The sequence below is a fragment of the Arvicanthis niloticus genome, chromosome 19 (assembly GCF_011762505.2).
Source record: "Arvicanthis niloticus isolate mArvNil1 chromosome 19, mArvNil1.pat.X, whole genome shotgun sequence".
Classification (NCBI taxonomy): Eukaryota; Metazoa; Chordata; class Mammalia; order Rodentia; family Muridae; genus Arvicanthis; species Arvicanthis niloticus.
This window is the reverse complement of record NC_047676.1, coordinates 8,929,960-8,941,110: the sequence shown is the minus strand read 5'-3', so window position 1 is coordinate 8,941,110 and position 11,151 is coordinate 8,929,960. Positions and strand designations below refer to the sequence as shown.

At 45.2% G+C, this 11,151-nt stretch overlaps 1 long non-coding RNA gene across 1 annotated transcript in view; it reads right to left on the bottom strand.

Annotated features, from left to right (window-relative positions):
* Positions 1-1,019: 1,019 nt before the first annotated feature.
* LOC143435105 (uncharacterized) overlaps positions 1,020-11,151 on the bottom strand; it is a 36,653-nt gene continuing 26,521 nt past the window's right edge. The window contains exons 5-6 of the long non-coding RNA XR_013105106.1: positions 2,897-3,005; positions 1,020-1,239 (exon numbers count right to left, since the gene is read on the bottom strand). This is a non-coding gene — a long non-coding RNA (uncharacterized LOC143435105). The remainder of the gene's footprint in view (positions 1,240-2,896; positions 3,006-11,151) is intronic.

The following is an 11,151-nucleotide window of genomic DNA, read 5'->3' as shown; positions in this document are numbered from 1 at the left end:
TTTAAATACTCTACAATTTCCCCATTTCATTTATAAAATTCTCCCTTCCAAAAAAATAACTTTTAATCTCTGATGGTTTTTTTTTTTCAAACCTAAAAAACGGAAGCCACTTTTGAAAACGGAGTTCTCTTAGAGATGAGTTTATCTTCTTGCCGTTCGAGTTTTGCTTATCTTTCTCTGATCCTGGGTGTTTTCATCATCTAGAGATTCTACAGTGTGTGGGAAAGGGACACGTGAGTTACTAGGACACTCTCTTTCAAAAACAACACTTCTGGAAGAGAAATACTCAGAGGTCTGTGTAAAACGGAATCCGAGGGGAGGGCTTTACCAGGAGCTCACGCCAGGATGACAGACCGTGATGGGCTGTATTTCAGCCCAGCTCCAAGACTACTAATGTGACACACGAAACAAGGCTCTTTCTGTTGCTTTTCATCTTTCCGGCTTTTTATTAGCTTTTGTCTCTAGATCAAAAACCCAAGGCTCCACATCTCTAAACAAGGCCACATAAAATAATCTGTACCTGCAGGGCCCATGCTACGGGGCCCTGAGGAGAAGGGAAACACCCTAAACTATCACTGCCTGCCTCAGCTTCGGGTGCCCCAAGTCCATCACATCTTCTGCTAGGGAAATACGTTTTAAAAGTAATGTCCGTAACCGGGATAGGCACAGAAGAGGGAAAGGAGAGGGAACTGGCATGGGAAGAAGCTTGAGGTTGAGATGTTGCCGCTGTTGCTTCCCACAATGGGGCGTGTTGGTTCTTGCCACACACACACACACACACACTTACACACACCAGCCCTCTACTTTTGCTCTGAATACACTCAAAGTCATTTCAATGGCCTTTCCATGGTTACATTGTTGCTTTTTTTAAATTATCTTTAATCTTTTTTTACAGTCCAGTCATTATCCGCCTCCTGCTCCACCCTCTGACTGTTTCTCATCCCATACCTTCTCCCCTCATCCCTCCACCCCAGGATGTCCCCATGCCCCTGCCCCACCCCACCCCACCAGGCCTCCCCACTCCCTGGGGCCCTCAAGTCTCTCCAGGGTTAGGTGCTTCTCTCACTGAACCCAGACCCTGCAGTCCTCTGCTGTGTATGTGTTGGAGGCCTCATATCAGCTGGTGTGTGCTGCCTGCTTGGTGGTCCAGTATCTGAGAGATCTCAGAGGTCCAGGTTTGTTGAGACTGCTGGTCCTCCTACAGGGTTGCCCTCCTCTTCAGCTTCTTCCAGCTTTTCCCTAATTCAACAACAACAACAACAAAAAGTATATTGACCATAATTTCAAATCCTTTTATTATTTTTTAAATTTCTTCCCTGGGGCAAGGAGCCTTTTTTATGAACTCTTACCAACTGCCACTTTCCCTGCTCTCCCTTCCGGCCACTCTCCTTTCTGGCCCCCCTGCATGCGAGGAAGGGTCACTTGCTCTTTGCATCTGAGCAAACCTAACCATGGCCTCCACTCAGCTATGAAGTGCAGATGGCCGCCAGGAGCCAGGGCTTGCCCTCTCTACAACTGTGAGCCTTTAGTGCTTATCTCCATTAGAGGAGACTTGACATGCAGTGGCTTTTATAGGAGAGTATATAGGGTTTGTCTGTGGGCTGGCTTTTTTATATTTACTGCTAAATTTACAATTGAACATCACATGTAATACTAAGTTAAAGTCAAGTTCCAGGTGGAGAACAAGAAAAGGAGAAAAGGAAGGATAGAAGTGGGGTACAGAATCCATGGGGAAACTCAAAGGTAATTGTTATGTACAACCCAGGGGAGGGAAACTAACTAAAGTGTGTGACTTTCTTACACATTTTACCCTGAAATGAATCACTGGTTTTGCCAATCATTCCTCCAAGTTATCCAAATACCAGGAGAATCACCTGTGCTGTGTTTTGCATCTCTGAAGGAAAGGTCATCAGATCATCAGTGGGCATGTTTTTATGGGCTATAGTGTCTGGGATAAGGGGCATGCCTAAGAAAAGTGGGCAGCATGCAGTCTGAATACCACAAGGAGAAGCTTCTGAGGAAAAGGAGCATTTGAAGGAATCTACATCTAGCCTTCAACAGTAGGCAGAGTACTGACACATGATGCTCTGGGGATACTCCATGGGGCTCAGTGGAAGCTCTGAGCCAAAGACCCAAGAGGCTAGTTGTGTCCCACAAACCTGAGAACTTGGTGGCCATTGTCACATCTATAGAATGGGTATGTAAGTCAAAAGTGGGTTTCCAGTGGTGCAGATGAATTCTTAAGAACTGAAATCAACTTCAAATGTTTAGAACTACACCCCTAAGCATAGGGTGAAAGGGTGTCTTCCTGACCCTGACATGGCTTTAGTCTTTCCTGTAAACTCGGCTGTCTCTGTTGCATCCTCAAAATGTGTGTGATCCCTACATGGCTATGTATGAATACTAAGAAAATTTGGGGTTTGAGATAATACTCTATATAGCTGCCGCTGCACATTGTGTTATTCTCTATAAAGAATGCAGACTTTATGATGGCTGGGAGCCATTTAGTGCTTCAGCCGTAATTCTCAGCCAGCGGATTTGATGTCGCAATAACTCTAATACTTTCTACCCTTTTGCCCTCCTTGTTTTTCTGTCTCCCATCTTTCTCTCCTTGCTCTCTACCTATAACTTCCATGCAGCTAACTGTTCACACGATGAAGCCTTTTGCAGTATACAAAGCATTTTGTATGTGCTGTCCAAAGTCACATAGTTTTGTTTACAGTTTCTAAATGTTTCCACTCCTACAACTCTGCCAACAACGTTGTTTTTGATAAACATCACTGAGGAAGCCTTCCCCAACCACTAGCAGAGATCAGGCCCAAGGGATTCAGCAGGAAGAACCCGGAAGGGGCCCTAAAGTGGTAAACAGAGCAGAGTAAAGCAAAGGGCGCCATACCAGGTGAGGTCAGGCTCGGCTTGATCCCCATGGGCCCCGAGAGTTTGCACTTTGAGCTTGTCCCAGATCTGAGCAAAGAAGCCTCTTGCCTTGTGGACCATGAGCTGCTCTTCAGAGAGAGAAAAACATAGTTTATAGATCCAGGCACATAGTTTTGTTCCCTTTTGTTTAAGGGCCTAGGGAAGAGACACAGTGCCCAGAGAAAATCCTTCAATGTCACTGGTAGCCTTAGCTGGGAGATGGGAAAGAGGTGGCAGTAGACCAGACAAGCGTCCTGGGCTGGGGACATCCCCATCAGACCTGCGCTTGACTTCACATGGTCCCCATGGTTTGAATGCCTCATTCTCCTTCCTCACTTTGCCCTTTATCAACCAGATGAACAACTTACGCTTCAAATCCAGCCCAGGTGTCAGTGACACATCCTTCGATTGCCATACCCCAAAAGCAAACTCTGTCCTTTCACATTCTTTGTTTACCTCGAGCATCTGCCTAAGAGGAGAGAGAGCTTCCCATTATCAGCTTAATGAGTCTTTCCCTGGTGCCATCCGTGCTCCCTGTTAGTGGGTCAACTCCTAGGTAACCGATATTAACACATCACTCCGAGACCCCAATTATCCCCAGGAAGGCGGTTGGGAAAGTGAGCCCACCAGATGACAGTGAGTAATGTTATCACTGGGACTCCCAGCCATAGTGAGGTCTGTGTTCTTCACAGCATTGCACACTGTGCCTCAAGAGCCTTACACAAGGTATTTCTCAAAACATCAAGCTTTTCTAATTGCCATGGTAACTCACACAGTGAACACAACTGTTGGGATGCTAGGTGGGTTTTGAAACTTACACCAAAGACTAAAGCAATGCCCTGGGCAAGAATAGTCTTCCTTTTGAGCCACATGTGGGTATACATTTCTCTTGCATCCTAAGCTGAAGCGTAGCTGGCCAATAATTCTGGTCTTCAAAGTTCTTTTGACTTTATCAAGCCCACAGGTACATCACAAGGCAAACACACCAAACAGAAAGAGAGGGAACGAGGGAAAGATCGGTCTTCTGCTGAGAGTGAGAGAGGACCTGGGTCAATTTTATAGATTTACGCCCACATGAAACTCACAGAAGCACAAAATGTGAGAGATACTGGTTAAAAGAAAAACCACACCAACAGAATAAGTTAAATCGCTATATGTTTACAGTTCAATAAATGGAAACTATCCAGGATCTTTAACAAAATCAATTGCTTGGCATCTTACAGGAGCTTCCGCTGATTCTGGTACAACTTTAGACACACACACACACACACACTCACACACACACACTCACTCACGCAAACAGTTTCTAAGAAGAGAAGCATAGCGGTAAAAAATTCTGCTTTTGCTCATCAGGATTCCAATCGATTTTACTCCAACAAGCTCTGCCCGCTCAATTCACACTGATTAACCTCCAGCCAATCACTGGAACTCTGTGGTTCCGGGATACGCTTTTAATTGTCTCCATGATGTACTTGGAAGGTCACTGGGGAAATTGCACACACAACATTTCCTGTAGGGCACACGGACAAAATAACAACCCAGTGCAGTGACACCCAGGAATCCAGAGCCTCCATCCCAAATTGATCTCTCCCCTCACTGTTCTGCAGTTCCTCAGAGTTTCACTTTTTTCTTAAGTTCTTTTTTTTTCTTATTAGATATTTTTTTTTATTTACTTTTCAAATGTTATCCCCTTTCCTACTTTCCCGCCCCCTCCCGGAAAACCCCTATCCCATACCCCTCCCCTGCTTCTATGAGGGTGCTCCCCCACCCACCCACTCCCGCCTCCCCACCCTCAAATTCCCCTACAATGAGGCATCAAGCCTTCCCAGGACCAAGGGTCTCTCTTCCCATTGATGTCCGACAAGGCCATCCTCTGCTACATATGTGGCTGGAGCCATGGGTCCCTCCATGTGTACTCTTTGGTTGATGGTTTAGTCCCTGGGAGCTCTGCGGGGTCTGGTTAGTTGATGTTGTTCTTCCTATGGGGTTGCAAACCCCTTCAGCTTAAGTCCTTGCCCTAACTCCTCCATTGGAGTTCCCTGTGTTTAGTTTGATGTTTGGCTTCGAGCATCTGCCTCTGTATTTGTCAGACTCTGTCAGAGCCTCTCAGGAGACTGTTATATCAGGCTCCTGTCAGCATGCACTTCTTAGCATCCACAATAGTGTCTGGGTTTGGTGACTGGATATGGGATGGATCCCCAGGTGGGACAGTCTCTGGATGGCCTTTCCTTCTGTCTCACTTTGTCTCCATATTTGCTCCTGTGAGTATTTCGTTCCCCTTTCTAAGAAGGGCCTAAGCACCCATACTTTGGTCTTCCTTCTTCTTGAGCTTCATATGGTCTGTGAATTGTATCTTGGGTATTCTGAACTTTTGGGCTAATATCAGAGAGTGCATACTGCATGTGTTCTTTTGTGATTGGGTTACCTTACTTAGGATGATATTTTCTAGTTCCATCCATTTGCCTAAGAATTTCTCAAATTCATTGTTTTTAATAGCTGAGTAATACTCCACTCTGTAAATGTGCCACATTTTCTGTATCCATCCCTCTGTTGAAGGACATCTGGGTTCTTTCCAGCTTCTGGCTATTATAAATAAGGCTGCTATGAACATAGTGGAGCATATGTCCTTGGCACTTCCTTCTCTGTGAATGTTTATGTGGATGTCAGCTACTACAACCCCAACTCTGTAAGGTTTGCTCTTTCCCAGGGCTCTATCACAAAAGCAACTGTTCAGTCAAAACCCTGCTATTTTCCATTTTCCCTCAATTTGTAGCAAAAATGAGGCTTGTCTGATAAATTTATGGGAATGCCATAAAGCTCAATAATCAAGATAAATAATGTCTGGGTGTACTGCTTTCCAAAATCAGAATGAATGTGAATGAATTGCAGCATAATGAGTAAAGGATCAAAAATTGAATGCCTCCACCTTGGCAGGGACTCTGTGGTGGTCACAAGCTCCCGTTAGTGCTTCTGGGCCTGTAATGCATTGTCTCTGATTCCCTAGCCAATACAGGTGGAGACAATGTGTCCAAACAGAAATAGCCACTGTCACCTCTAGACACAAGCATGTGTTTGCTGTTTCAAGGCCACTCCAAAGAGCTCTTTTTCTTTCATTCCCAGCAATGGACAAATTTATAGAATTAGCAACATTGTATTGCAAAGCCCCTAAAAAAGGCTAATCAGAGCCTTCCTGCAAACCCTGTGAGGTTCTGGGGAATGTTTGTTACAGCAGCTGGCCAAACCTCTTGTGGAGGATGGATACCAATCACAAACAAGATTCTTACTGGGTTTTTCAAGGGAAAGAAACAAAGCTGTCCCTATTACCCAGACCCTCTGCCCTAAACGTCTTCACTAAGAGCATACTGCTTCTCCTCTCTTTTTCTTTCCTGTAGATTTGATTCTTAGGTCCAGTGTCTTCGCAGATGGACAAATATAGATTGGAAAAACTCATTTTATATCTTACAAGCACATAGAATTTCAGACAGCTCCTACCAAAAGAATCTTTTTAGTTGTGGGGTTATAAAGTCAGGCCAGATCCCTCACACACAGCCTGGCATGGTAGCTATGAAATTAAGTATGTTAGTACAGGAAGCACCTGGAAGACAGCCGATGACACATTTTTAGCCAGTTTCAATTTCACCGACATGGCCACAGAAATGCACTATGTCATCCACCCCCTGCCCAGCAGGCTAGGGCTGTCAAGCTGCCCTGAGGAAGCTTCATCCGGTGGGTTTGCAGTAGAACCAACCCCCTTCAGATCCCTGAGTTCTTCCTTTTCCTGCCCCTGCCCAGGCCTTTACTGCATTCCAGAAGCAGTAGTCTAGTTTGCTCCATTTATAAATCTATTTTCTCTGCTGAGATGACTTAGGAGTGGGAGGCGTCTTCGTCAAATCAGTTTGTAAATTTAAAAAAAAAAATCAGAATGAGAAAAAAAATCCTGTAGCGTTTAAAAATGTGTCCCCCGCTAGCTTTAATAAGTAGATGTAATACTACAGCCCAAATGATTGTTTCTCCAAAATGCGTATGCTGACACTCTGGCCCTTGAGATTGTGGTGTTAGAAGGTGGAGCCATGAGAGATGATCTGGAGCTCTCATGATGTGAATCTGTCCTCTTATAAAGGAGGCATGGGAATGTCTTGGATCTCCTACCATATAGAGCATGAGAGTCGGCGTGCAAAGGCCCCCATATGGAACCACGAAGCTGCTCACTAAATCTACCAGGGTCCACATCCCAGACTTCTAGACCTTAAAACCGAAAGAAATAAACCTGTCGGTTATAAGCCAATCTGTCTATGATCTTATGTTATAGAAGCCAGATCCAATTTAAAAATGGAAATATCCCTAGAATTAGCAAAGTTAATGGTTTTGTTGGATAATACACTATCCCGTTTGTATCTACCCACCGAGTAACAGGCTGTATCCCAACTATTGGGAGTATGTGTTAGTATGAAATTGACACTTTGCATGTTGAGTCTAGGGGAAGAGATGTTTTAATGAATTTGAGTAACAAAGAGTGGCCAGAACCTACAGATTTTCCTTGGTAAATACACTCAACTCTTATTCTAATGTAAGAAACGAAACTCCTCATTGAAACAGCCACACTTTGAGTTTCTAGAGGTCAAGATTGACATCTGTATGAATTTTCTCTAAAAATCTGTAGATCATATCAAAAGGTTACTTGAATCTTCATGGGTCATTTCCCATTTCTCCTAAGATTAGCACGGATGGTCCCCTCTGTGACTTCAGATGCCAACTGATAGCAGCTACCCTGAGATCCTAACTCAAAAGCACAGCTCAGGTTGTTTGGGAGGTCTTGGGTTTGGACCTTAGGGGAAATTCATGTTCAGCAGAAATCATGTTCAGCAGGTGGGTGACAGCTAAGATTATCTGTAATTGTCTCTGGGAAGCTAAGTTGGTACCCAAGACTGATAGCCAGAGTGAGGTAGAGAAAGCATCTACCGTCTTGCTGACCACGAGTCATCTGAAGGCCATGAATATAAACCACAAGAAGTGATGTTTCTTTCACAGAACAATATGGATGTCAGAAAGTTGTAGCAGCATATTTTTCCTGCAAGTTGGGAGGAGCTAAGGTGGGAGGAGTAAAGAGAGGAAGAGGAGCAGTAAGGAGAGGAAGAGGAGAGGAAGAGGAGGAGCTAGAAAAGAGAGGACAAGAGAGAAGGGAACATGGCAGCGGATGTTCATGTGTCTCTGGGAGACTAAGGTAGTTGCAATATCTCGGTCAGGTATTGGGTTACACCTCTAATTGTGTGAGCATCTTGTTTATTGAGCATTATCAAACATGTAAAGCTTTTGGATAACTTAAGCATTAGAGTCTCATTTCTACTGGGTACCACGTGGATGGTGTGATGGTCTGGGCTCAGCCCAGCCTTGTAGAGACAGCATGGAAGATTGGCAGAGCCATCTCCTATGCTGGCATCTTGTGAGTGGCAGGGCTGGTGTCTCTGGCCGCCTCAGTGGCTGAGCAGTGGCGGCGTATTCTCAGGCAGGCCTAGGCTAGTGGGAAAATGGAGACCGATTAAAAACAAGCCAGACTGGGTGCCGCCATTTTAAAATGTTTCTTCCACAAGTGGCAACCAAGATTGGGAGCTGCCGTTTTAAGTATCTCCATCAACAGGAAGTGACCACAAAGCTCACAAACCAGGCAAGGACAAGAATAGCTTCTGTCCTAAGGGAAAGACCCAATACCTCATGTCTCATGGGCGAGGTGATTTGAGAAGCTATCAGGAGGTGAGAAGAACTTCATCTGAGGATGGGCGTGGCAGAGGCCGCAGTTTCCATCCCTGGCCTGCATGTCTACCCTTCCTTACAGTAAAGATTGGTAGGAATCATAGTGTCGCATGTTCAACTCCACATGGCCATTGAGATGCCCATGTATTTACAGGGCCCCATGATGGTGTAGGGGCTTCAGACAGCAACATTGTCATTGCCACCAAAATCTGGAGGACAAAAATCCAAGACGGAGATATTTGCAAGATGAAGGTAAGCACTGTACCCTATGAAGCCTGCAGGAAATCTCTGTTGCTTCTTTTGACTTGTATTGGCTCTACAGCATTTCATGACTTGCAGTAAGAACAGCATTTCTCTTATCTCTAGGTCTTTGTCAGTACAGTTTCCACAACACTTGAGGGGATATGAACAGGACCTGCTGCCAGGGCACCTGAGAAAGGGTTTCAACATGATGATGGAATTTGCACACTACTGAGATTTCTTTTTAAACTTCCATGTTGATTACATCATTATTATTTGAGGTTCCTGTTACCTGCAGCCGAGTTGGATCCCACAGGTACACCTGCTTCACCAAGCCAATATCCACAGCATCTTAGTTAGCCTTCTATTACTGAGATAAGACACTGTGCACAAAGGTAACTTAGAGGAAGAAGAAAGGGTTTCTTTAATTCCCAGCTTGTTCATCATCCATGGAAGATAGGGAAGGAACTCAAACAGGACAGGAGCCCAGAGTTGGGAACTGACACAGACACCATGGGGGAGGTCTTCATGGCTTACTCGGCCTGCTTTCTTATGTGATTCAGGCCCATCTGCCCAAAATCGGCCCTGCCCCCAGTGAGCTAGGCTCTCCTACACCAATCATTAACCAAGGCCAAAGGACTTGCCTATGGGTCAGTTAAGAGTCCCTCTTCCAAAAACTTTATGTCAAATTGGTATAAAACTAACCAGGACAAGTAATAAAAGAAGATGGTAGCCGTGGCTATGGATGGTGGCCAGAGTAGCTGTCCTTTCTTACCGCACCACACTTTGAATCTGTCACATCACAGCTCCAGGTTCCCACGGTTTGGTGGCAGTCTGACAGCAATGCAGGAGGGACAGGTGGTAGCATCCTTAACATCGAGACTTGTCACTGGCTGTAAAAAGAGCCGGAGCTTCCATGCCTGTCACTGTTCTTTGGGTCTTACAGTCATACTTAAGTCTAACTGTGCATACTGCCAGGAAGGAGAGAGAGGGTCTTACTTACAGTCCCTTCTTTCCCCGATTCTCAAACATTCCTGGAAAGAGCTTGAGAGCAAATGTCATGGATTTGAGTGAGAGAAACATTAGTTACCTTTCTTCTCTCTGTCAGGGTAAGACACAACAGGAACAACTTGAGGGAGGAACTTTATTTAAGCTGGAGGCTTCAGAAGGTCACGAAACAAGATGGCAGAGAAGGCAAAACCAGCAGGCCAGAGCATAATGGCTTTTCATGTCTTGGCTGACAAGAAGCAGCAAGAACAGGCTGGAGCCATATGTCTAAGCTTCATGGACTTGCTCCTAATGACCCATTGCCACCAACCAGACATCACCTCTAAAGACTCCACAGTCTCTAAATGTCACCACAATCTGGAGACCAAGTATTCAGAACATGGTCCTGTGGTGACATTTTAGCATCAAACCACACAAGGGCCATACTGCTCCCACTGTTTCTATTCAACCTTGCCGTCACTCTCTTAATGTAGCCAGAAACAACATGCAAATTCGCAGCCATAAATCTCATTGCCTGTGAGTGTCACATGCCTGCGTGCACGCACACACATACACCAAACTTAAGTGTTACTAGCATAATCTTATTAAAAGGCAGAATCTTGGAAGGTGACTAGACCATGTGTGGGCACCCACATGGATAACAATAAGGATGGCTGGGCTAGCACCTACATTTGTTAATAAAGTTTTATTGGCCCACAGCCCACCCATGCATTCTCATGTTTATAGCTGCTTTTGTGCTGCATTGGAAGAGAAGCATCATTGTGACAGAGACTCGCCATCAACACCTGAAGTGTTTACTATCTGGCTCTTCGCAGAAAACACTTGCTGGGTCCTGGCCCAGGCAACAGTCCAGGCTGAGAGCTAACTCTGCAGGCAGTGCCAGCCCTATTGTCTATGCCTGCTTTTCTGAGAGCCTCTCCTGTAGGCATTTGATTCCTGTGGGAATCAAAGGTATCCCTTCAACAATCCTTTCTCATAGGGCCAACCTACCAATGTGCTCAGTGCTCACTAAACACCCACGAGGAGTCTCCAAAGAGATGCTTGACTCCTCAGCTCCAGCATGCACCACAGGCTGCTCAGCTATGCACCCATTGCTTTGATATTGAATACTGATGACAGGGGACCTAATGGGATGCACAGAGACAAAACATTCTTCTTAGTAAGGGCTGCCAAGGAGTTATGCTTCTGTTGTTTATGCAGTGGTGCGAGGCCTAACATGGCTTGTTAACATGGATTGCC